Consider the following 25877-nt stretch of genomic DNA (forward strand, 5'->3'; position numbering starts at 1 on the left):
GGAATTTCTCACGTTAAAAGTATTTTGCTTTGCATGGAACAACTAAATAGTCTTTGGGCAAGTGAGAGTATCTGAACAGGATTCTTTAGCATATGTTTAAGGATATTAATCTTCTTCAGGGTCGTGGTTGGCTGCTCCACAAGGCACAAACTAGCAAGTAGGTTGCAGGTGCTGCCAGCAGAGGAAGGTGAAGAAAGGGGCCTTTCTATTTCTTGAGCAAGAATTTGAACCACAAGCCCCATACTAGTTTTTATTTTTATTTTTTTAATTGGTTGATTAAGAAAGCCCACTTGGAAAAAGCTGGGAGTAAGCGAGCTGCACCAGCAAGCTCATGAGAAGAGAATTTGCTCTGGCTTCAGTTGTATATGGGGGCATCTGCTCCCCAGCCCTCTTACAGTACGGTGTGGCTTGCCAGCCTTCAGTCCACATATCCGAGTGCTTCCTACCAATTGCCTGGATCATTTTGCCTCTTTGGTTCCAGCAGCTACCAGCAGTGTCTTATTTCCATTGCAACTTATGCCCTGACTCTGCCCTGCTGCGTGCACTGTCTGTCACCTCTCTGGTCACTGCTGATACTATCCTGGTGTGACAGGTTTTTAAGTGAATGTTAAGGTACTGTTAAAAGTTGACCTAAAAAAATAGATGATCAAGTCTTTCCAAGTACATCTGTGCTATGCCCACCACCCTGTCTGGTACTACTTTTCAGAGATTTTGTCTAAATCAACTCTTTGATTTCCTGTTTTTCTAAAGACTTTAAAAATTTCCTCCTTGTTAATATACTTTGTTTACAAAGCCCTATGACAATCCTCAAGTATGGTGGAGCTAATCTAAAAATTCTCTTTTTAACGTGACTATTCTGGCCTGAGCTCCCATGTACAGTTGCCCACACATTTGCTAATGTGAGCTGATGCTTTGCAAATATCTTTGAGGGGAAGGTCAGTTCTTTGTACCAAAAGTTCGCAAGTCAAGCTGCACTGAAAGGCCTCTTTAACCTCAACCTTAAGCATCCTAAGCATATCATTAGGAAGATTATCAAGGCCTCTGGGACACAACTGGATTTCCTTATGTACCGAAAGGCCTGGCAGATCAAAGGAAGCATTACTTCAAATAGCTTGTGGCTTATCTAGTGCTTGCCCTAGCACCACTGACCTCTCAATCATCATATTTTTTACCCAGTAAGAATTGCTTTTAAGAACAACAGTTTTTACTCCAAGAAGCTTGTTTTGACCTTTTTGGCTTTCCCAATATTCCTTATTAAAATATGCAATTAAAAGAATTCACACACTGAGTACCTGATAAGTAAAAATGTGTTTAAATTAGGAAAACAATTGCGAGTCATAATAACTTCTTGTTTTTGCTAACAAATTGACTGAGAATATGAGCAAAGTCTTGTTTGTTGTTTATAGATTTCTCTTGTACTTGGCAGAAAGTCTTCACACACACTGAGGTCAGTGATATTTGACCTTCTTTGGCATTATCCAACTGAGATGTGAATGACTAAAGAGGGCTAAAAGGTTAGTCCCTGTTCTGCAGTTGCATCCGTGTGTGGGTGTGCATGAACCTTTACACCCACACAGAGGCTGAGAGATGTCAGCTAAGTTTTTTCCAGCTGCAAGGCCCACCCACATGGATTGATTGCAGGAATAGGTGCTAATAAACTGATTCATGAGTCTGCTTTTTATAAAACTATATTATTCATCAGCCTAGAGTATTAATCACTTTGTTCTATATTTAAATTTCCTTCAGGGGCTTGTTATTTATTCTGTAGGTGTGTTTTCACATGTTTTAATATGAAATTCACTTTAATTTAATCAGCCCTAAAATATTTTCAGGTTCATTACTTACACTTAAAGCTGACTGGAGATACATATGCAATAACCAAGGAACGTGTTTTTGTAAATAAGATTTTTGACCTTTACCTTTTAAAATTACAGAGCTGGCAACTCCTGCCTAAATGACTCATTTAAAGAACTAGAAATCAGGTACATAACAGTTACTCCAACATATCTATTTCAGTTGAGCATCAGCTGCCACTTCCATTGTAAGTCTCATTTTCATGCCTATATAATTTGATGTGTTCAATTATATGGAGCTTAAACTTTACTTAGTACTCTTGACTTAACAAATAAGCATGGCAATTCAAAGTTAAACCACTAAGTACTCATGACTGGTTCAAAAAGTGTCATTTAACAATAAAAGGATAACACTTGTGCACTAAGGTTTTCATGGAGACGGTAAAAAGGAACATGATAAAATAATGTTTTAGGTAGGTTCAGTTTGAATTAAATGACTGTGACATTTGAACTGCATTTTAATTTAAGTATCTTGTTACTTTCATTCTCTCTCTCTCTCTCTCTCTTTTTTTTTTTTCTTTTTTTTTTTTTTTCTTTTTTTTAATTAATTTCCAGACACCACATAATTCCAACAGCTGGAATATGTATCATCTACCAGATATCATCAGTCTCTCATCCTTAGACAGATTTGGTATGCAAACAGTCTAATTAGCTGCAATTAAAATCAGTATCAAAGAAAACACACAGATTTTCTATAGTAGTACAAACCTTTTTAGTTAGACCCAGATATGTTTTTAAAAATATGAGCAATGTAATCTTAAATTCTGTCTCATTTAAGTCAACAGTAGCTGTCTTCTAGCACTGACTTTAGCAGAGAGCAGTGTATCCTTTGTACTCCGCTGTCATGTGGCTGTTGAATTCATCAAAACTCCAGTGACATATAAGAACATAGAAAGAAAGTTATCAAAAACTATTGTTTTCAAGTAGATAAAGTCAAGCTATTAGTATCAACTAGTATTTGTGCATGAAAGGAAAAAATAGTTATCACATGAGAACTCTATTTGTCCCAGTTGTTCTCAGAGGCACAAACCAGAATTCAGACTGATGTACCTGTGAGGTCTGTTTGTATAAAGGCAGATGAGATTATCAAACAATCTGAAAGCAGAACCTGTTTTTGTTTGTTTGTTTTTGTTATTTTTATTTTTTTTTCCTTTTTGTTATCATGCATGTTCACAGGGGACTTTTCCATGAGTACGTCTTGAAGGGAAACCTATTTAAATGGTTTAGTACAATATAAAATAAAATAAATAAAATAAAATAACATAAAAGGAAAAAATAGATATCAGTTTTATCCAAGATTAAATAAATGCACAGTCAAAACCCAGGAAAACTTTGTCAGATAAGGTTAATAAGTCGTATTTTATTTTTACTTTAGTCGTTTTATCTATATCTTCAAACTATGTTTTGGGCAGCACCTCTTGCCCTTGCAAGGCAGCCTGCTTTATGCCCTACCAAGCATCCTATACAGGCTCGGTGGCCATGAAGCCATCCTTATCTGTATCCTCTGGGCTGGCTCCATGTCCTTTGAGACCTCCTCAATGTGCAGTTTGTGTGGAGCAGTGGTGCTACTCCAGCATGCCTGGGAGAGGAGAGAGTAGGACTGCAAAGAACACCCCCTTGGCACAGCAGGAACACTGTATCAATGATGTATTTGGGCTGGAGGGGGCAAATTCTTCCCCAGAAGGCTCCATATATTTCTGCTCCTAATGCTAATCCTACACAGGCACTGAGGTTTTCTCTAAAGCCCGTGGGGCAGAGGGGGAAGGAGGCGTGCTATGCTGGCACAGAGCTGATGAGCCTTCCTCCACAGTGGAGAGAAAAGAGCTGTGTAGTGGGCTTCAGTCATATATCATTAGCATTCATAAACCTCATTTCCTGCTGGGAACAGCCACTGAGCACTGAAAAAAATCAAAATTTCACAGCAGACTGCCGTGCAAGTTGAAATAAATCCCTGCAGCCGTGCAGTGCACACTCTGTCCTGCAGTGCAGCATGAAGCCCAGGAAGCCCTCTGAAGGAGGTACTGAATAGTCCATATTAAATGGGCATTTTCATACATATACATAATTTTTTTTCACATACTATATAAATGTAAATGTATATATATGAGAAGTAGTGAAGTACCCTGGGAAATCTAATTCCTACAAATGATAGCTATTATTAGAAAGAAAGAGGGGACTATTCCATCTCTGCTCCATCTGTGTCGAAAAGCAGCTTTAAGGATCTAGCATCACTGAAAAAGCTGGCAGTGCATTTTTCTTATCTGCTGCCTTCAAACAGAAAATGAGTAAGGGTTCCCTGATACTAAGCAGCTGAATGTGTTTACCAACCTTGACCTTTAGCTACACAAAATTCTGCTTTTGATTCAGTTAAAAGATGACCCAAATGTCTTCCTCATCATTTACTTCATATCTTTCCCATGCACTTATTTTCTATAGTAAGTATCTAAAAATATCGGCCGTGGTCTTGCCACTGTATTTTTTCACAGCATTTTGAGCAGATAAGCTATTTCCTTACTGATAGCTATACTTTGCTGAGTCAGGTCTTTGACTGCACTCAATTATAGTGAACAGAGCAACAATCCCTCCTAGTACTAAGCAACTGCCTCTTTAAAATAATCATGAAAGCTCAAAATTCTTAGGTTTTCACTTCTGAGTTTTCTGTCATATTCACAACAAGATATCATCTTCACAAATAAATATTTTCTAAAATAACTTTTTGCTCAGTGAGCTTTGCAAACACAGCTTGCTTGCTGAGAAGCATCACTTTTTGATTAATACAACAAAAACTACAAAAAATAAAAATAAAGGGGAAGGTGGATGCATTGCAGAAGATGTAAGAGCCAGGAATACCTTCTGCCTGTACAGAAACTGGTAACACAGTAAGTTATTGTTAACTGTAGCTCTGCACAGAACAAAAACAAAGAAAATATAAAATTAACTCATTTGGAAAGACTAGATATTGGTCAGTATTAATAGACACAAACTCTGATACCATTGCAGGGCACTGTTCTAAATCAGCATTAAATCATGTATTCAGAGTTAAAGACCCTTCACTTGGGCAGCTGTCACTTTCACTTAGGCAGCTGGTGTGATTTTCTTCAACTCCATCTATTTTTCACATATTTAAATTGAGTTATAATATTACAGAGCTGATCTCACCAAACACGGTGTGTCCAAATTCAGCTTTCCAGTGAAGGTCTGCTCTGAATCTCACTGAGTAACACATCTTTGAACATAGCTGTGTCTGAAAGCTGAGGCCAAATATTGAACTTTTTTTCCAGTCCGGTAGTAACAGCTATAAAATGTTCAATGTACACTACTGTTTCTCAAAGACATGGCATCCTATTTTTTTTTAAGTTATTTTAAATAGACCTGATTTTTGCTTCTACAAGGTAATTTTTAAATCTATTTCTCTGCTATGCAATGCATTTAAATGATATTAAGTGTGAATCTGAATGCTCGTTCCTTTGGCTGCCCAACCTGCAAATTCGAGCAGGGCATGCAGATGAATTGCCAATGTGAAAACAGAGGTGTGAGCTTGTGCTGTAAAAGTGGCAGGTGCATTGCAGGACTACAAAGGGGACCTGCTCTGTTTGGGAAGTCTGCCATAAACACAACGGCCTGAGCAGCCAGGGTTACAATGAGCTCATATTTACTTTAATATTGTTTGCCTCTCTGCTCAAATGACTCCCTGGATTGTTTTGACCTCAAGAGTTCATTCCAAAAAGGTGCTTAGCTGTAAACACCACCTGCATGGCAGAGCATGTCGTGAGCCACCTCTGCCACTGTATTGCTTTCTTATCATTCATAATGTGAAAATTTGATTGCCCATGCAGCCAGCCTGCAGGCTGCCAGCCCCTGCAGATGGCAGACACATGTGTGCACAGCGTTTGCATTTTATAGCTCTAATAAGAACAGTCAATAAAATGAGGGCTTTTCCACCTCTGTCACTATCTTGGTACAAATCATCTCTTTTTATTAGTTGTTTTATCTCTATCCCTGTAATTTCCAGATGATTTTGTCTTTAAATATTTGTACTTGATTTTGGCATTAGTAAGCAGTTGGCCCACCCATTGTATTTTCCCGGAGCCAACATTTTCTTGGTATTATCTAGAATTTCAATTCATTAGCATCCCTCCCTAGTGAAGGATTAACTTTCATCTTATCTGTGATTGTATTTGAAGTGAAAGTAACTTCTCCGACATAGTCCTTCCTTAGGCTTGTGGCTTGTGTGGGTAGACGCTAAAGTCTGAGGTTAAAATCTCTCCTTCTACTCTTGCCTGGAGTGCCCTAGAGGTAGATAGCTGCCTCACCCTTGTCAAGGCATTGTGCAGAGACTCTTGTGCAACTCCAAAGGTGATGTTGTCACTGTCACTGATTGCAGTGAGAGCAAACCTGCATTTCATACCATGCAACAGTTTTGATTTTGGTAACACCATCCAGTATTCCTACAGTGACCATTTGTATTAATATATCATCTGAATCTTCAAGAATCCCTAATGACTTACTCAAGAATGCTTAGAACATAATCCATAACTGGATTATGAAAATCAGCTTTTCCCATGGTCCTATTTCAGAGTAGGCAAATGGTTGAACCTCTCTCTTCAGGGATCAAAGAAGCAGAGACTGCAAAATATGCAAAGCTCAGTACTATTTTCATTTAAGCAGATTGACTCATAAAAATATTTGCTGTTTGTTTTGGTTCTTCAAAAGCAGTTCCAGTGAAATTGCAACTTTGCACATTAAAACAAGATCTTAGCCTATTTGTTTATTTGTTCAGATACCCATTTAAAAATTTGAGAGTGATATGGCAAATAAACAAGTTTATATATATTTATCTATCTCTCTATATAAATAAATAAATATATATATATATTTGGCCGTATGCAATTCTATAGAGATACAGGGAATCTAACTGCCAAATATATATATTTATATATATATATATATTTTATGTGGGAGCTGAGAATGATTACTGTGTGATTGCCACTTTGTTATGCTTCAGATCTTTTCCAGTTACTGTAAAGAACAAATGTCTCGGGTGACCAGAATAGTACATCACCTCACAATTTTCCCATGTGAAAATATGTCTATGTTTGTAAACAGCTTTGCATATATATATATATAGCTACATATTTAGCTATATATATATATATAAAAACTTGTTTATTTGCATATGTTTATAAAAATAAACATGTTTATGTTTATATAAATATGCATGTTTATGCATATATATATATATATATAAAACTTTCTGTGCAGGAGAGTCATACTAGTCATGAAGGCTTGAACTGATAGCAGTTTCCACAGCTTTTCATCACATAAAATTTTAAGGACAGGGGTTACACTGACAATCTGACTATCCAACAGCACTCCCTCTGATGATGTCCATAGGCAAAGAGCAACAAGAGAACAAGCACAGATGATTTCCTCACTCAAACTCTCCCTGCTCTCAGCTTCAGATGTGGTTTCAATGATTTAATAACCCTCAGTGGATTTCTATTCCATGAACTTGTCCAATTTCCTCTTAAACCAGTGTAAACCTTTAGCATCTACAATATCATCATTCACAATTTTATAGACCTTGTCATTACCCTTGTTGGCTGCCTCTTTTCTAGAAGAGTCCTAGCTGATCTGATGGCTTCCCATGTGGGAGCTGAGAATGATTACTGTGTGATTGCCACTTTGTCATGCTTCAGATCTTTTCCAGTTACTGTAAAGAACAAATGTCTCAGGTGACCAGAATAGTACATCACCTCACAATTTTCCCATGCAAATAATTCTACACTGGGAAATGGGAGATATATGACTGCATGGGTACGATCAACACATAAAAAGCCTGAGGCAACTTTTTATCAAGCTTTGTTACACCTTCATGATATAATATTTAGATTATGGGAACTGGACATTAAATTGCCATTTCAATAACTTCCCTCATAGGAATGGTACATTTTGTTATGTACAATGTTTACAGAATTGACAAAACATAAGTTCTGGAAAATTATTTTTTACAGTGCAAATGTTCTAAGGGCTTTCTGGTTAGTGGCATCACTCTCAGAGAATAATATCTACCTTTTTGTTATATTTCTGATAAGAGATTCTAAAGGAGCATTACTAGAGTAACTGCATTCAGGAACATATGGATTAAAAGATTTATGAATGCTGGAGTAGATAATCCCTTTGGCTGTATGCAATTCTGTAGAGATACAGGGAATCTAACTGCCAAAGTCCCCATTTGTACTTCACAGGACCATTGTTTACATGGCTGAATGATCTTTAGATCTTACTAAGGACTGTATCATAATCATCTCCCCAGGTTTAAAGCTGTTCTGAAAATTTATTTTATTTTAGCATCATGGTACTTAAATAAATGACTGTCCTTACAGCAGTGTGTATGGTCTTATAAATTCACTATGAACTTGCTATTCTGTTACTTCTCCTTTGAAAATAATAAAAACTTTTTTATTAGAACAGGGCTATGAAGGAACCAAAAGCTGTAAAAATGATGACACCACAAATAATAGCTCCTATCCATTTTTTTTTTTTTTTTTTTGCTAGAAGGGAGTCTACACGAACTGGTGCAGAAGTGATGGTTTTGCCTATCTTCTGACCTAGTCAGCTTTAAACTACATCTCTGGAAACAATACAGATGCCTTAAGCAAGGAGCCTCTAAAGTGGCTACCCAGCTTCTGGACCAAAGCTGGTTTATGTTTGAGACCAACCTGGTCTCAAAAGAGTGGTCTGTCCTTGTTTAGACATGCCTATGTGTTTTCAACAGAACCCAAAGGGTATGACTAGGTCAGAAACAGACCTCCAGCTCTTCATACCCAGAAGTCTTTAAGGTAAATAAAATGAAATTAGAGTTTTGTGGTCAAGTCCATTTACACTAAAAAAAGTAGAAAATTGCTAAGTTGAGGTGGCTGACCACAGATAATTCTTTGACTCTTATTGCATTTATTTCTCACTTTTTGTGGCATTTTTGTTTTCAGAATAAACACAGTCAAGAAAATAAAGTTAGGAGGAAGAAAATATGTCTATGTTTGTAAACAGCTTTGCATTGGCATGCAACATGATAGTTCTACCATTCCCTAGAATAGCACTAAATTTGCTACTGACAATACAATCACTCATTTTTATGGGAGAAAAACAGGAGCCTTTCCCTAGGTTAAATTCACATTCTCTTAATCTCATTCACTGGTTGGTACCAGACTTCACAAATTGGACATTTTTCTTTTCAAGCCATGCATGGATGTACGTTCTGATTCTACCATTAAACTTAATGGAAAAAAATTGACCCAACCATGTCAGCACATTTTTATGAGTAAAGCCCCAGAGTCTCTTATTCAAACTCTTGGTAGCTTGTGAGTTTATATGCAGCTTTGGTATGGGCTTTTAAATAAGTGAATGTATTTTAAAACAGTATTTGTCAGAATACTATATTATTACATTTTTCCAATTCTGTTGATTTATATGTAATCTTCTAATTTCCTCCCTCTGGCCTGTAAAAATGATTCTTACTGCTATGCTACTCATATAGCAAAAACCGGCCAGCTTTAGTTCAAATAAGCTATTTGACTGATTCTATCCTGAGAGTGTCCACATGCCAAAAATTCATTAGATAATTATTTGTGTCTCCTAAATCTTCTTTCACTCATTTTTCAACTCCGCTAAAACCATTTCTTGACCTAGAGATATGTTCCCTAATTTAACGCTGTTTCCTTGTATACTATAATTGCCCTTGACCTCATGTACGTTTTCTCTTCAGCTGTACATGTATGACATGCAGACAGCTTATACACAGTATGGTGAGAAGTATCTTTATGGCTTGCCTTTCTACCAAATAAGTAGATTACATAAGTAATGCCCTAATTAAGTTTCATGGTATAAATATGTGCTCAGCCCTTACCTAGTGCTTTGAGAATTTGCAGGTGACAAATACACACAGTTTTTAAATTTCCTCCGGCACTAAGAACCATGCAGTCGACCCTCATTCAGTTTTCCTGCTTCTCAAGTTGTAAGCAATAGCAGCCAAGGGTGAAGCCCATGTTAATATTGTGCACACAGAGTAAAATTAGAGTGGCTATAGCAGATTTACTATTGAAAACACTAAAATATAGTTGTGGGATCCTTTCAGGCTCCTTTGTTGGATAATTCAAACGGAGGTTTCATCCCCTAGGAAATATCATAACACTCTAAATCTATTGCATAAATTGAGCCTATGAAACCAAACTGTTGCAATTAATTTAATTATTAATACTTATTTTAATAGCTTAAATGAACTTACATACTATATATGTTATTATTTTTTAAAATAAAAGTGCCTTTTCAGGTTGAAACAAAAACTTTTCAGATTTTTTTTTTTACTCATGTTTTTCAAACTTACTTTTTTAAAAAATTTAGCCCTAAAAGTTGCAAATGCTTTGGGGATGAGTTCGTTTATTTAAATGTTTTTATTTATTTATTTATATTAAAATTATTTAGTTTCATTATATTTTCTAGTTTATTTATCTCAAACCTCAAAATTTTTACCAAAGAAGTCCCCCTCCAAAACAAACAGACAAAACAAACAAACAAAAAAACTACATAAAGGCAAGTGAATGTTAGTTAGGTAAAAACCTCCAGTAAACATATTAAAACATCTAGAATCATTAAAAAACCAAAACAAAAAAACAACTGCCTTTTTCATTCGGTGCTGTTCATTACAATATGATTGCCATACATTTCCAGTTTCCTTACTGAGCTGAATATTTTCCAACTGTTTACTTTCCAGGAGCAGATATCTTGAGTTCCCAGAGAGCATGTGGGCCCCATAATTAATAAATACTTACTGTTCTTAGGTCACTATGGCCCCTGCCCCATTGTGCTTGAAGGCAGTAATAGAACAGCATTAAACAGAGACTCTCCAATGACATACATTTGTAGCTTCCTATGATCCTAAGCAAGTGACCCCGCAGATTTAGCTGAGGAACATCTTTTAAGGAGCAGAAGACTCCCTGTTCACTGTTCACTCAACTATGGGCAATGTCTGCAGCATTTCATTTAGTTTCTTGCTGGGCTCGTGGAGGACACAGCTTTCTTCACACAGACATAGGAGGCTCTGACTTGCAGCCTGGTCCTGCAGGATGACCTCTCCCTAATTGGGTGTGTTGCTGGCTTTCCTTGGCAGATGACTCTGGCTATCATTTTGCAGCCTGCTTGAAAAGGGGACTAGAACCTCCTAATGAACACTTTGACTAGGCTTCCTGTCTCCTCTGTCACTGAATGACTAATTACTAATTTCCAGCTATGAATAATTTACATTACATCCTACTTTTTAACCCTAAGGATATTTCCTTTATGTGTTTTAGATCTCTACAGATATCTTCATTCTCTTGCAAAGGATTCACTGAGCACCTGCACGAAATAAACAGCAATTTTCCAAATAACTCTTTTAAAATATTTGACATCAGTCATAGTAATTAAGAATTATTTTTTTTCCTCTCTGAGTGCTCTGCTAAAGATAATGTGTAAGATTCCTTTTTTCTTATATAGGATTCTTTCAAAATATCTGCATCCCAGTTATTAAAGTAGTTGTACTTTCCAATGTTTTAGTTCTTCAGTAACCCTTCAGTCTTCCTCCATAACATTTCTGCAGAGCCTGGATTATTGCAAAGGATGTTCTGGCAGATACCAGCAGCCCTGTTTATTTCATTATGCTTTTTATCACAATCATTTCTAGTGATCTGGGTTGACTATAAAGGCCCAAGGGGATGTTTTTCCGAACATGCAATTATTCTTAGTGTGCCACTTCAATTGCCAGGACTAACCCCTGGCTGGTCTCTTGATTATTTAGAGTTAGAGCCTGTGGCTCAGTGTTGTTGATCACTTTTGCCTGCCTGACCTAAATTCCATTGTACACCTGCCATTATGCATTTGCTTAAACCTGGAACACATTCTGGTACTTGATGTACTGCCAGTCTTGGTTTTAATTTAGGGATCTGACTGGGTGAGGCAAATCGTCTCTGCATCGACTTGCGGGCCCACTGCAACAGCAAGGAGCACGTGCCTGTGAGTCACAGAGCTAACTGGGAAGGGGACATGTGGGGAGGGTGCAGCCTTTGCACAGTGCCACTCACTGTTCACCTGTGCAGTAGCACACAGCTGGTTCAAATACTGCTGCTCAAGATGCTATGCCTGTTTCCAGGCTGGCACTCCATGTGCAGGAAAGTCTGAACACATAAAATGAGCGTAACACTCAGAGAGAAGCTGTGGATTGCCAAAAAAAAATAAATGCCATAGAACAAATACCTCCTATAGCAGTCATAAGTAAAAGAGCCCAGCGTAATTCAAATTAAAAAAAAAAAAAAAATCTCAGAGAAATATGCTCACTGGTTCTACAAAGGTCTGCTTAGCTAGAAGGTATTGGTAGCTTCATTAAGATTTTTTCTAACACATGATATAATCAAAGTTTTACTTTTACAAATAATAGCATAAATGTTGTGCAGCCAAAGCCTTAGAAAAAGCTGTGTGTCAGAGGCAGGAGGAAGGTAAGGTATTTCCAACAGCTGGCCACAGCTCTGGGCTATGAAGTGGGGAACCATAGTTCTTGCCACCTACAGGTGAAGCTGTAAAGTTGTATTTATTTATTTATTTATTTATTTTACATCAGCAACTCGATGTGACTTTAGGCTAGTTGCTCAGCAATCTGACATACACTAAAATTAGTGAACACTAAAACATTTTGTTGTGAAGAACTTGGTCAAAGCGATAACTGCAGTTAGACTGGAAAAGTCCACACTGGATGCCAGTCTTCTCTAGAACAATGTTTGACACTGCTGTGCTCTAAAACAGGATCTTTCAGGATTGAAGTATCACAGCTGATCATGCATTGCTGCTCCCAAGCAGGGCAGAGCTCTGCTCTTCATTCTCACAGACAATGAGAAGGCCAAAATGACCAGTCAGTTGTCAAAGTATAACATTGATCCTGGACACCTGGAGGCCCATGCAAGAGTTGGGGCATCCAGTTCTTGGAATTAGGCACCTAAATTCTTCTGCAATCCAATTTAAGTGTCTAAAACCTTGGTCAAAATATAGTGAAACAATTGTGTTAGGAATTGAGAAATGGAAGATTTCCTTTTTTGATAAGAAATTACCAGATTATCTCCACTAAGAAATTTTATTTTAATAAAACCTACTGAAGTGTACAAACAGAAATTGATTAAAATCAGGACAGTAAGAAGAGTTTCCAGGTAGTCAGAAACTTTCCTGGCTGACAATATGGAATACATACTAATTAACTATTGCAACATATAATTTCAAATACTTATACCAGTAAGAACTATTGTCAGGAAAAAAAAAAAAAAATGTTAGGACAGATAGTAAAATGAATTACTTGTGTCAATGTGTCATCAGTAGTTTTTCAGTTAACTATAAATCTAAAACATTTCCTTGTTTCATGAAGGCACACTGAAAGGTATATATCAGTATAGTTAGCACTGGAGATGGGAATTAAATCTTCAGTGTCTACATTTGAAACTTTCATTGTTGTCAAGAAATAAAGAGATGAGGAAATAAATTCTTTCCAATTGTTTGCTTATTAAGGCAGGTACTTGGGCTTTCTATTTATGTATATAGTGCCAAGCTCAATTTGGGTGTGACTGTCCCTTTTAATCTACCATTAATAATAATGTAAATAAGTTGTTGGCTAAGTTCTTAAGCAATTCTACCCTAAATTCTAGTTTTGGTTTCTTTACTTCAAAGGCAATACATTGATAAGGCATTTCAAACGGTCTTCTCATTTAGCTGATTAACATCTGACCCATTAGCATGTGAAGTATTAGAAGTACATGTATTCAGTGTAGGATTTCCATGAAGATGCAGTCACTGGAGTAATGTACATCTGCAGGATGTTAGATTACAACCGTAACCTTGTTAGATTACAGCTATAATAACATGGGTTCAAGTCAAATTACCATCTTTGTATTCAGCTATTGGATTGGCAATTTCTTCTTCTGGAACTGTTCTAGTTTCTAGAAATAACTATTTATGCTACAAAATTTGTGTCCCTGACCCTCCTTCTAACCAGGAGTGGGATTAGTTATTCTGGTCTCTTTCAGCACTAGCAAAATCTCCACCCTGAACTGAATGGTTTTTTTCTCAGTAGAGGCTCTCAATATCTTATTTTTTTTTTATCCTAAAATTTTTTTGACTTAAACCTAGCAATGAGAAAGTTCCAGAACAGCTTTGAATTTCTGAAAGAATCACCAACTAAATCTATGTAACCTTTGTAAACTGCTGTTATTTCATTAATTGTTGTATAATTTAACAATAAACACCTTAATTTACTTCTCGCTATCTATATGGTTCTTCCAGATGAGAATACATCTCCCAGAGCAACACTCCACATTGCTGCTTATGGTATTAAGAAGAGACTTGCTGTGATGAATGTGTGCAATCCCACAGCTTGTGACCACAGCAGGACTTGTGACCAGTGTCATGGTTTATGAGCAAAGCTGTAGCACAAGCTGTCTTTCAGACCATTACAATTATTCATAAAGTACTTATGCCAGGATGTCATGATGTCAAATGCACAAACTGGGAGTTTTCAAAAGAGGTGAAGGGATTAGAGATAGCTCTTGGGAAACTGGTGCCTATGACACTGTAGTTTCCTTTTGAAATCCTAGCAATACACATTTCTGCTAACTCTAACACAGAGGACTAGGGTTTCTACATTGCTTGTGTCCTTCCAATCAAGCACCCAACCCCTCTGGGACCTTTTAGCCTTGTAGCCTGGAAGGCAACTAAAAAATTTACTGTATGCATGCCAAGTGGGAAAACAGGACAAGCAGTCTTCCAAAAGGACAGAAAACAAAGATGGGACAGGAAAAAATAAACTGGGAGAGTGATAACCCTGTTTCATTCTGAAGTGGGGCTTAAATAAAATAAATGGTGGTAAAATTCCTTTCCAAGTGGAACATGAGAGAGAGAGTCTGAGAAAAAAAATGCATTAAACGTCTGGAGTTAGCACTTTCAGTTGCGCTAGAACCTCTGAAGTTTCTGACATCTTGCAGTAGATTATACAAATGCCTAAGAAAGAGTAAAGGTGTCTTAGAGCAGGCAGCACCCAACATGTTTATGTAGCCTGGATGGGGAGGGATGTTTATTCAAGCTACTAGCCAAAATTATATATTTTTTCTTGCTCGTTAGATGTTACCCAGGTGAATTCACTGAATCAAGGGAAGCAAGCAACAAGCAAGTTTGTAGTTATTTTGGAAAACAATGTCTGTATATTGCTCAAAGTACACGAGTTAAAAATCCAAAAATGTGTAGCTGAAAAATCTATGATCTTGTGTGTTTAAAAAGTAGCTGCTACATTGTGTGGTGATTCTCAGAGATGTGCTTTCTAGCAAGGGAGTTTACCAGCTCCAAACATCAGAGCTGTATCTCCTTGCTAGACTGAGTTGCATTTAACTATTGAAGTGTAACTCATGTGTAAGGGGCCCATATAATCTGCCTCAAAGAATTATTACTGTAGTTAAAGCAAATTGGTTTGCATGCATTGCTTTGGGCTTTTAGTTTTGTAATAAATCCAGCATTTCTTTGTCTAGTTTTATTTTATTTTAGTGTATAAGATCCATTCACTGGCTTTTGCTCCCCAGATATTTGAATAATAATTTCAAAGCAAGAGTTTTTGTCTGTATAAGTACACTTGTATACATTTACATACCTGAAAACACACACAAAGACAGGGAGAGAGGATAGAAAATGAGGGAAGCAGACTAAAGGTGAAACAAACAAACAGAAAAGACAAGCTCTCCCTACTTGAGTCACTGCTGCTCTTTGAGTTTCTTTCATGAAGGTTCCAAGGGAGCCTGAAATCATGTTTCCCGAGTTTGGGAAGATCCAACTATGTAGCAGATAGCCTTTTTCAACACTGTGGTTCAGTCCCCCACAGCCTGTTTTCCACTGTCTCCTTCACTTGGCCACAGCTGGTGTCAAGGGTAGGGATAGGGTCTGACAGAGAATAGGTCAGCTGAATTCATATCAAAAGTCTTTTCTAAGTAATTATGGGTATTCCCCTGGATATTGTTACAATGTAAAGGGAAAAACGAGTCTTTAACAAGCATATTTCTGACACTTGCCAAGCCAATCAAGGGAACAGGGATACCTTCTGCTGCACTTTTCCTAGAAATTCTCTCCCAGGCTGGTCCTAAAGCATTCATCCAAATCCCAGGGACTGAAACGTTACCAGCCCCATCCAGACCTGTGGGAAAGTAAAGGCAATGCAAGAAAAAGGGTTTTGGTTGCTTCTACACTGATGGAGGCTATGGATACCACATGAAACTAAATAGAAATTCAGCAGATATCAGCAATGTGAAGAAGAAAGGATTTTGATGCAGGCTGTGTTTACACATTTAGCTGAAGCGTGGGGAGTATGCTGCTTCACACAACAGTTTGTTGTTATTATGTGGAGGCTGAAGTCTTTGTTATTTCTTGGGCAAACGAGATCTTGCTGTATTCATCTCAAGACAGAAGTTACTTCCCCTGGAAAAGCCCAAACACTTCAGCTGTCATTCTTGTGCTCCAACCACTTGACTTCCCTGCTCAAGCAAATTATGTTTGATATCATAACTTAGTAAAAACATAAATTATAAGGAAACCATCAACACATTTACTAGAGTGGAATTTGCATGTTCATAGGCAGAGATCTTGGGAGCCCTTTGCCCCGCAGCCTCATTGAAGTACTTTGCATCTGAACAAATTTAGAACCAGATCCATGAAAGGATTTTGTTTTTCATGATTCAAGCATATTTTTAAGGAACACTTAGCATCTACTATCTTTGTGCTTTGTGTAAATGTATCAACTGTTGCCAACGTTGCTTAATCTGTATTACCTGGTATTTGCCATCTGTTCCTTGAATGGAACCTTTGTTTAACATTAATTTATTGAAGAAAAATGGCCCTGTAATTATGTTTTCTAGTAAACTGTTGTGTCAGCTCTATATTTAGTGTCGTTTACAGCAGGTGGGAAATGGCCAGGGATTTTGTGATAGTGTCTGAGCATTCAAAGTGGGTCATGGAAGAAGCTCTCTGAAAGGTCACTCCCTGAACTTTTCAGTACTAGCTGGTGGCACTGCTGGGGTACACTGGTCCTATATCCAACACAAGGCAAAATTCTGTAGAATAAGGCATGTTGGAATTCCTGAATGATGACACATAAATAGTGAATTGCTAATTGCTCAGTAAACTAGGATACATTTATAATGAACAAAATCCTGGATGATTTTGCTTGATCAGCTTTGAAGTTATATGTGAGTGAGTTTAGACACGTTCACTGCCCTCATGATTACAGAGAAACTCTATCTCTGCTCCTCAAGCTAGATCAGACGGTGAGCTGAGAATGCTTTAACCTGTGGCTGACTCTACCATGCAGTTTCAAATACTTTGAAGAGCCGTTCATCCTTATTTACTTGGTAGAAAGTAATATTATGGAAATCAGGAAGCTATATTATACCTCCCCATGACTGGTTGGAACAGAGTATCACAAAACAGGATGCTGTGTGCAGTCTACCATGGTAGGCTCTTGTGCTTTCATCTTCCTCAACATTCGTCGTCTCCAGCACTCTCTGTCTTCCATTTCTCTAGTGCATTCTTGCAGCCACACTCATCCGAAGTACCCTTTCCTTAGAGATATGATGCTCATGAATTGCAGGATGTTGTAAGATTTCAGGACTGGAGGCAGAAAAATTAAAAAAAAAAAAAAGAATAACCAAAGCCAAGATGCAATTATTACATCAAAGCACCTTCTTCGGTATTTCCATTTATTGGATTATCCTGTTTAACTGCTTCAGCTAAGCCTTTCAAAGACACCCAGCTGTGGGAAGGTTCTGCAACCAATTGCATTCTGCGTATAGTAATACAAGGGACATATAGATATAGCAAAACAGTAGCATAGGCACCTTATTTCTACCTGAATTTGTCTTTTAGCTTTGTGTTTCTATCCTTACAGGAACCTTTCTCTTCGTCATCTTTCCAGAGTACAGTATTCTTCTATTTTACCACCCATTTTTTTTTTTTTTAAATGACCACTGAGAGATAAGCATCCTCTTTTTTAACAATAAAAACAAAAAAAAAATCTAGTTTCCTTTGTTGGCTGAACACCTTTAATTAAGGGGTCAGTGTGGTATAAAATGGAACAAAAGTCCTAATTACAGTACCATAATGAGGTGGTAGGACACTGGAACAGGCTCCCAAGGGAAGTGGTCACAGCACAAGCCTGCCAGAGTTCAAGAATTGTTTGGACACATGGTCTGAATTTATTTATTTATTTTTTGGGAGTAGTCCTTTGGGGACCTAGGAGTTGGACTTGATGATCCTTGTGGGTTCCTTCCAACCTGGATATTCTACGATTCTATGATAACTACATAGGTTCTAGATACAAGAGTAGGCCACTGTTTAAGAATAAACTTCTTTCTAGACTGAATAAAAACCTTTCTGTTCTGCTGCTACTTCTGCCTTGATTCCAGACTTAATCCAGACTCTGAAATCTAGAAAAAAGGTTTTCTTTAAAGTCTACTCTCTGGCTGATATTATTTTCAGGAATATACATGTATAAGGCCAACCATGCTATGAAATTGGAAAATGTGCAGCAAGCCCTAAGATAATGCTGACACAAGGCACAAAGTCTTACACTCCAGCTAAAAGGCTATCTTACTAGTCAGATCAGGTAGCAGTGCACCAAAGTCTCTGGCTATGGTGTTAAATTATATCCCTATGTGTAGAGTTAACTGACGTGATACAAAGACAGAGCAGGACTCTCCTGACTTATGCCTGTTTGCTCACAAGTCAGGAGCTAGCAATAACTGCTAGAGCTTCTTTCATGAAGCCCTGGATGACCATCAGTCATGCTGATGGATGATTCCATAACACACAGGCATAACGCTGGAAAAGCTGAATTTGCTGTTATTTCATAAAAGAGGAATCCTGTTTCAAAAAAAAAAATAATAAAAAATTAAACTGGGTTAAATGTCATGGATCTTAACAGGCTTCCAAAGTTTTAATATGTTACATTCTACTTGGTATAGCATATGTTATAACTTACAAGGATTAGCTCATCTAAATTCTGTCCAAAGACTTCATTTGGAAAAGAATTTGGTGAGAACATTTACATCCATATTCAAAGTGAAACTGTTTTACCAAACCCTGCAGCGTCTGCATGTGATAAAGGATCCAAATCCCTCCCATGACCCTGTATGATATATGCATGAACTGGGAAAATTCTCATCACATGCATTTCATGTGCACTGTTATGAAATGCTGCATTTGTATCATCATATTCAAGAAGGAATAGAACAACCACAAGTAACTCCCTTGTCAGGCTCTTTCTGGGTGCTTGGGAAAGCTCCTGTTAGTTTCACACCACAGGACCTCACCAGAAAACAAAAACTCACCCCAAAACTCAGGAACCCTGTATCTGTGGCCACTTCCAAAGAATGCTAGCTTAGCACTAGAGTATCAAGTACACATAGATAGATTAATGTCTTTTGAAGCTTAGCATGTCATATTGGGAAGGAAAAGCTTGGTTCATACATTGTTTTGAAATTTCTTCCATGCCTTATACAGACATACAAACAAAAAGAAAGTAAAAATATACAAATGAATATTCCAAGAAAATGTTCCAGTGAAAGAAAACAACAAAGAATTTCCTTTGTTTGGAATAACAAATACAAAAACAATCTCTACAAACAAACTTCTTTCAGTAACGATATGAGTTAAGTTCACAGTGTAGGTCATGAGATCCTGAACCACTACTTCCATTTCTGGAGGAATTACTGGAAGAAATTCCTCATAGACCTGGTGAGATCTTGTATTTGATGGTGTGGCACTCTTCAGGTCACTAGTTAAACTGTAACACAAGAACATCAGCACGATCTGATTGATGGCTGTTGTGAAATCAGCTGAGGGTCATTTCTATGTGTCCAGCAACCAGCAGGAGGTTCAGCGTACATCTGTGAAGGTCAAGTCTGCCTGGAAGCTTGCTTTATGTCCATGCTATTCTCTTCCTATGCTTAAGTATCCTTTATCTCACTGATTTGATCTTGGTGCTTTCTCCAAGAGCACATAGTTATCAAAGACTGTATTCTTGAATTTGTTTTAGCAGAATCTAGAAAAAAATAAAAATAAAAATAAAAATAAAAATAAAAGCTGAGATGGCTATGTTTCTATCATCCATTTATCTGTGAGAACTACAATTTATATCTAAATAAACAATGTATGTGAAAAGGAACTCCTCAAAGATGCCCATCACCACTGCAGTGCCAGTGTACGCATTACGGGCTGCATGTTCTGTGAATGGAGCACATCTATTAAAATTAATTTTTATTCTGTTTTGTATTTATTGGGTTAGCTGGAAAAAAATGAAAACAAACAAACAAACAAACAAAACCACAACCAATCAAAAGAAAAAAAAATCACCACACAAACCAACCCAACCAAATAACAAATAAATGCACACCCAAGGGGGGAAAAGAAAAAAAAAAGAAAAAGAGAGAGAGAAAAACATAACCCAGAATTTACATAAAAAGTAGACATTCTGAATTTTCAATGCCTTCTGTGTAAAGCTCTGGGCATTTTCTATGCAAATGTATCTAAACAATTATTTACCCATTTTCTTCAAAAGTTTAATTGAAAGCCCTTTTTTTTTTTTTTTTTCCCCAATAATTTCCTCAAGTCACAGTGTTGTGAGCACACTAATGTTCAATTTCTTCTGTATAGCTGGTCTGTTACTACAGCACTCTGAAACACAAGCCTGTAAATCCAGGGAATACATGGCAAATGTCAAAATGGGGATTAAACTTCCTTTTTATTTCTCTCACTCTATTTTTTTTTTAATTAGTTAAGAAAGGCCCAAAAGCAGCCAGTTAGAAAACAAAACAAAACAATTCAAAGTAATTTGTGAAGAGACCTTTAAATGTGGAGCTTTTTTATCTTCATATTCTATTGTATAAAATGAAATGTTTGTATGTTCACTTTCTTACCTCTGTGTTTTTTACTTTATTTAAAGTTGCAGTTGTTAGGGTGTCCTTTGCCTTGATTTTCTGCATGGGGACTGGTACCACGTGTTCTGTGAATCCTTGCTCCTGAATAGAAGAGATGGGAATAGTAAATTGTATAAAAAGTTGCTTTAGAAACGGTTTCTAATGGTTACCTTCAAATTCTGGGTCTGCTAGCCAAGAACATGGATGTTTTTTGAATGGAGTGGAAATATCTAATTTTAACAGATGAAATAAATGGAACTAAGCATGTAATAAGAGTATTCAGTATAAATACAGCAGAGACTGTCCAATAAAGATTATCTAATGAGCATTAGATTGCCTCCTCTAGTTACAAAGTAAAAACAAATAACTCCTAACATTCTGCATTAGTAACAGACTGTCAGGAAATGCCCAAAGCCAAACATTAAAACATCAACCTCCAGTGTAGAAAATGTAATATTTTATTTACTAGCAATGTTGCTACTAGGTTTTCCTTGTATGAATATTAAGAAATCATACATACAGCCTAGTTTTTCACTCTCTTGAAAGCAAGCATAGACAGCCCTGAGAGTACTTCCAGATGTTAAATCAACGCGACACATTTCACAGATTCAGGGTTCTCTTTTTAAAGCCATTTATAGAACTTTGGAAAGAGCACAAGGTATCAAGTTATTAAAAGGTAGGGAGGAGCATTTTATTTTTAAAACAAATTAAAGACATAACTTATTTTTTTGCAGTCACTTTTAACATCTGTAGTCCAAAAAGGAAACAGCTCTAGGTACCTATAGCTAAATAATTTCCTACTATTATATTAGTGGACTTGCACCAAAACACACGTCCTAAACTTGGATGTAGCAAGTTGTGAGACATCCAAAGATTCAACTACATCTGTTGTTATTCTTGTGAAGTTCAAAGAATTTATAATGACTTAGGCTGTCACATTAATTGGCAAGGAATGTTGTTGTCCCTTAAGTAGTAATTCCCAAGAAAATGGTTTCTTGGAGGTATTGCAGGGATGGAATATCTCTGTGCTTTGCTAGGGAAACATGCTGAGATCACAGGCCTGGTCTGGAGCAAAGCAGGAGCAGTAGCCAGTGTATTCTTTCATGTTACTTCATACGACATTTACTATCTCAAGAAAAAAAAAAGGAAGAATGTGTACAAAAGGGAAGAGAGAGGAAGATTAGGAACTCCCACACATTAAAATAGGAGTATTGCCATGCAAGATGACGTTGAATTAATTCCTTTACCAGAAAGTTGGATTTAGCTTGATGTGAACTGGAAAGAATGATCAGCATATTTAACAATTAACATGGTCCCCATTCTATGTTAACCATCTGTCAATACACCAAGTCACTTTAAGTAACCTTGATCTTGCCTTGTTCTGATTAATTTATATCTTTTATGAAAGCATTAACTCACTCCTGGCATGTACTGCTCTTGCAAATACTAATCATGGCGTTATCATGAACTAAACGAGCATGAAACAGACAGTATATCAAGTTCTACTAAAGAGTGTAGGTGGGCAGTCAAAAGCAATGTGCTAGCCAAAGGCAACAAAACAGGGAAAATAATATACAAAACAAACCCTCGGCTGCTCAGTTACACAGCACATAGTCCTACTGTGTGACAAAGAACTTTTGTGGTAATTGGCAAATGACCAGAGGATTTAATTATCATTCTGTGAGTTGCCTCCATGGGATGATAATGCTTATTCAAAGCAGGCAGTGCTTCATGAAGCTGGTGACTGTATAATAAAGTCATATACAGGCCTTAATCTATAAATTATTCTTGTTAGATGATGAAAGTAGTAGCACTGTATATACACATACGAGTTCTACTATACAGGAAGAAAAGTTAATGCAGGTTCTTACAATGAGATCAGTAAATCATACTTTTAAAGCCTCATATGCAGCAGGTTGAAGTTATACCTAGTTGAGCTTCTGTTCTTTTCCTTTTTCATCTTTCACCCGTGACAACTTTAAAAAAGATTGCCAGCTGGTATCCCATCTGGCTACAAGTTCAATTTTCTGGAGTTGCTTTTATCTGTCCCCAGTGCCACCTTCATGGAAGAGACAACAGTCCCTACTGAAATTTTACATAATTTGGGACCATCCAGAAGCTCTGAAAGAACTCAGAATGCAAGGACAGAATTCTACTATTCTAGTTATTAATAACTCCGAAAAAAAAAATAAATTGTGGTGAAGAAAAATGACAACACCTGTTCTTGCCTTCCAGGTGTTTGAAACACAACGTAGCTGCTGAGCTTCAGGGATTAAGAGAAGAAATTTTATTTGCCTGCTGCAGATATTGGAGTCCTTAGGGACTCCAATAACTGCATGGAAACATGGAGAGGTGAGAGCAAATAAATAACTTTTACAGAAAGAAAAGCAGTCAGACCATCTTTATCATTCAACCAAGAGGTGATATATGTAAGCCCCCCCCTTTTTTTTAAAAAAAAAAAAGTTATTAACAAAGGTGATTTTTCAACCAAGTATTAGCCTTGTTTTAAGAGATGGAAATCAACATGATTTACAAGAGAAAGCCCATGGGTCTTTACTATATAGCTTCTTACATGTGGAAAGGCAGCTGGTGCTGGGAAGGGCACTATGGGACTCAAAAGAATCTATCACTCCTTCCCAAAGTTGCACTAACTGTGCGTTGATTCAGTGAAAGGAATTTTATCACCTATTTTCCTCCTGACACGTGAGAGCAGCATCTGTTCAGTAAACACCACTTGTAAATATGTTAACAGTCTTTGTACTGGAAGTTTTTAGTTAAAGTGAGTGAAATGCTTCAGCTGAGTGACAAAAACCCTTTTTGAATTCAAAATGTTATTTTCACATCTACTCCAGTTCAGTGTGGAGGGAAATTGGCATTCTAAACCCTTAAAAAACTATGAAAAATCTCAGCCTGAAACAAACTGAGATATAAATTTAACCTAACCTGAATATGTCACATGATGGAGAGCCTTTAAGATCACAGCATGAGCAGTAGCAGATTAAGCAGATGGACCATCAGCACAACCAGTCAATGGCATGGGTACAGAAGTTTTGCATTTATATATTGCCTTAATCAAGAGGGGTTATACTCCACAAAGTGATGCACAATGAAAAGCTGTGTGCTTTCCCTTTGTAAAAAGGGAAATAGTTCTGAAATTAAATGGATGGGCTTAGGCTTGTTGCCACAGTAAATCTCTGAAATCCTTTCACCCCACTCCAAGGGTGGGATTGGGAGGCACAGGATATGCTCAGGTTAGCCAAGACTTCCATTTCTTCCAGGGGACTAGGATTGCTTCAGCTGCAAGGATCTGAAGTGTGGATTTATGCAGCATGTTTGGAATAGCACTTGTATTAAGTAATATATATTGCTGAAATTATAAATACATTCATATTTTTTTCTAGTATATCTGACATGGCTATACCATTTCTGTAGTGAAAAAATAAATCATACTTCAAGTTAAGTTTACATGAAATTTCTGCATAAAGGGGGTTTGATTTTCACCACTGAAGTTGCAAGAAGCTGGTGGTGACTGAGGATCTTGGCTAATCTTTTGTTTACCCTTTTGATAATAATGCCTGACATTTCCAAAAGTTACATTGCATCTAGATAGGAGGCAATGGAGATTTGCTGATTTACATCAGCTGTGAATTCATGCAGGTGTTGATCTCTGAACTATTCAGGTAATCTGCATGTATAACGAGCAACATGCAGTCCTGTTCTTTACAGTTTTAGGAAAAGAACAAGTGGCTTCAATGAAAAAAAACCTCTTCTGGCCCTCCAAGAAAAGTCATGGGTAGTCAGCTAGCATTTTGCATCAGAAACATTTTTAGAATAATGGATGAAGTGATACAGTGATCTGTAGGTGAATTCAAATTTGCATTATAGATTTCTTTATATTAAACATAGTATAAATAACCTGACTTACACAGTCATGGTTTCAATCATTGCTTTTAACTTATTTATTTAAAAAATAAAGAATGCCTTAGGTTGCCTGCCAGCTGTATCACAGCCACACAGGCTATTGTGCAAGAGATCAGTCATTTAAAATCAATGCATGATAAAGCGTAGGAAAAAAATATTCCCACAAATGCAAACATTATGAGGGAAGTGCTTTATATGTTGTAAGCCACATAGTCAGCTGGCTGTTTTAACTGAGCCATTCACTTCTCTCTTTATGTTTATAAATAGTGTTATGGAGGGTGTGTTACATGCTCTAAACTACCTCAATAACTTAATTTTAATACTTCTCAATTCACATATTCATTTACATATGGTGAGAGAATATAATGTTAGTATTCCTATATGGAGGGCTCTAAAATCCATACTGTCTGATGGAAATAATTATGATAAAAGCAAAGCAGCAGCAAAGCTGACTTTCAGAACCCTGGGCGACACAAGAAGTCACTGAGCTCCACCAAGCACCAAAGCACAAACTTTTACCTTATTCACTTAACTTGTTAAGAAATGTCTCTAGTGTAAAGTATGAACTCATGCATTGGTTTCTGAGACAGGTCAATTTAGTTTTAGTTTAATACTGTTGGGGAGTTACCTTTCAGGCTGAAGAGAATATAGTGAGAGTGAACAACTAGACACTATCCAATTAGTCAGCCGGAAGGCGATGTCAAAGGCATGTTTCAATTACTGCACAATTATTAACTGTCCCATCTTAGCCTAAGACAAATACACTTAATCTAATAATAGACATGCTAATTTAAACCTTTATTGAGGAGTGGCTCACTATAACAAAAGGTTAGGTGCAAAATACCCAGAGGAAGCAATCAGAATCCTCTGTGCCTGAGGAGCTCATGGTGAAACTCTCAGTGAAACCGGCAGTTTTCACCTAACTTTCAACACCCCCAAGTAAATTAGGGCAGGGATGAGCCTGAATCCAACCAGTCCCACTGGCCAGAGGGAGCTGGGGAGGAGTGGACAGAAGGCTGTGTTCTATCTAGAAATGTCATTATACCAAGGTGACCATGTCTGAGGACACTAGCTCAGGGTGGGGTTG

General features: G+C 37.2%; 1 long non-coding RNA gene across 2 annotated transcripts in view; it reads right to left on the bottom strand.

Annotated features, from left to right (window-relative positions):
- Positions 1–13068: 13068 nt before the first annotated feature.
- LOC309880330 overlaps positions 13069–25877 on the bottom strand; it is a 35278-nt gene continuing 22469 nt past the window's right edge. For both annotated transcript variants that reach the window (XR_014317942.1, XR_014317943.1), the window contains 2 exons: positions 20870–20971; positions 13069–19995 (listed from right to left, as the gene is read on the bottom strand). This is a non-coding gene — a long non-coding RNA (uncharacterized lncRNA). The remainder of the gene's footprint in view (positions 19996–20869; positions 20972–25877) is intronic.

This window comes from Aythya marila (assembly GCF_965140915.1).
Source record: "Aythya marila genome assembly, chromosome: 7".
Lineage (NCBI taxonomy): Eukaryota > Metazoa > Chordata > Aves > Anseriformes > Anatidae > Aythya > Aythya marila.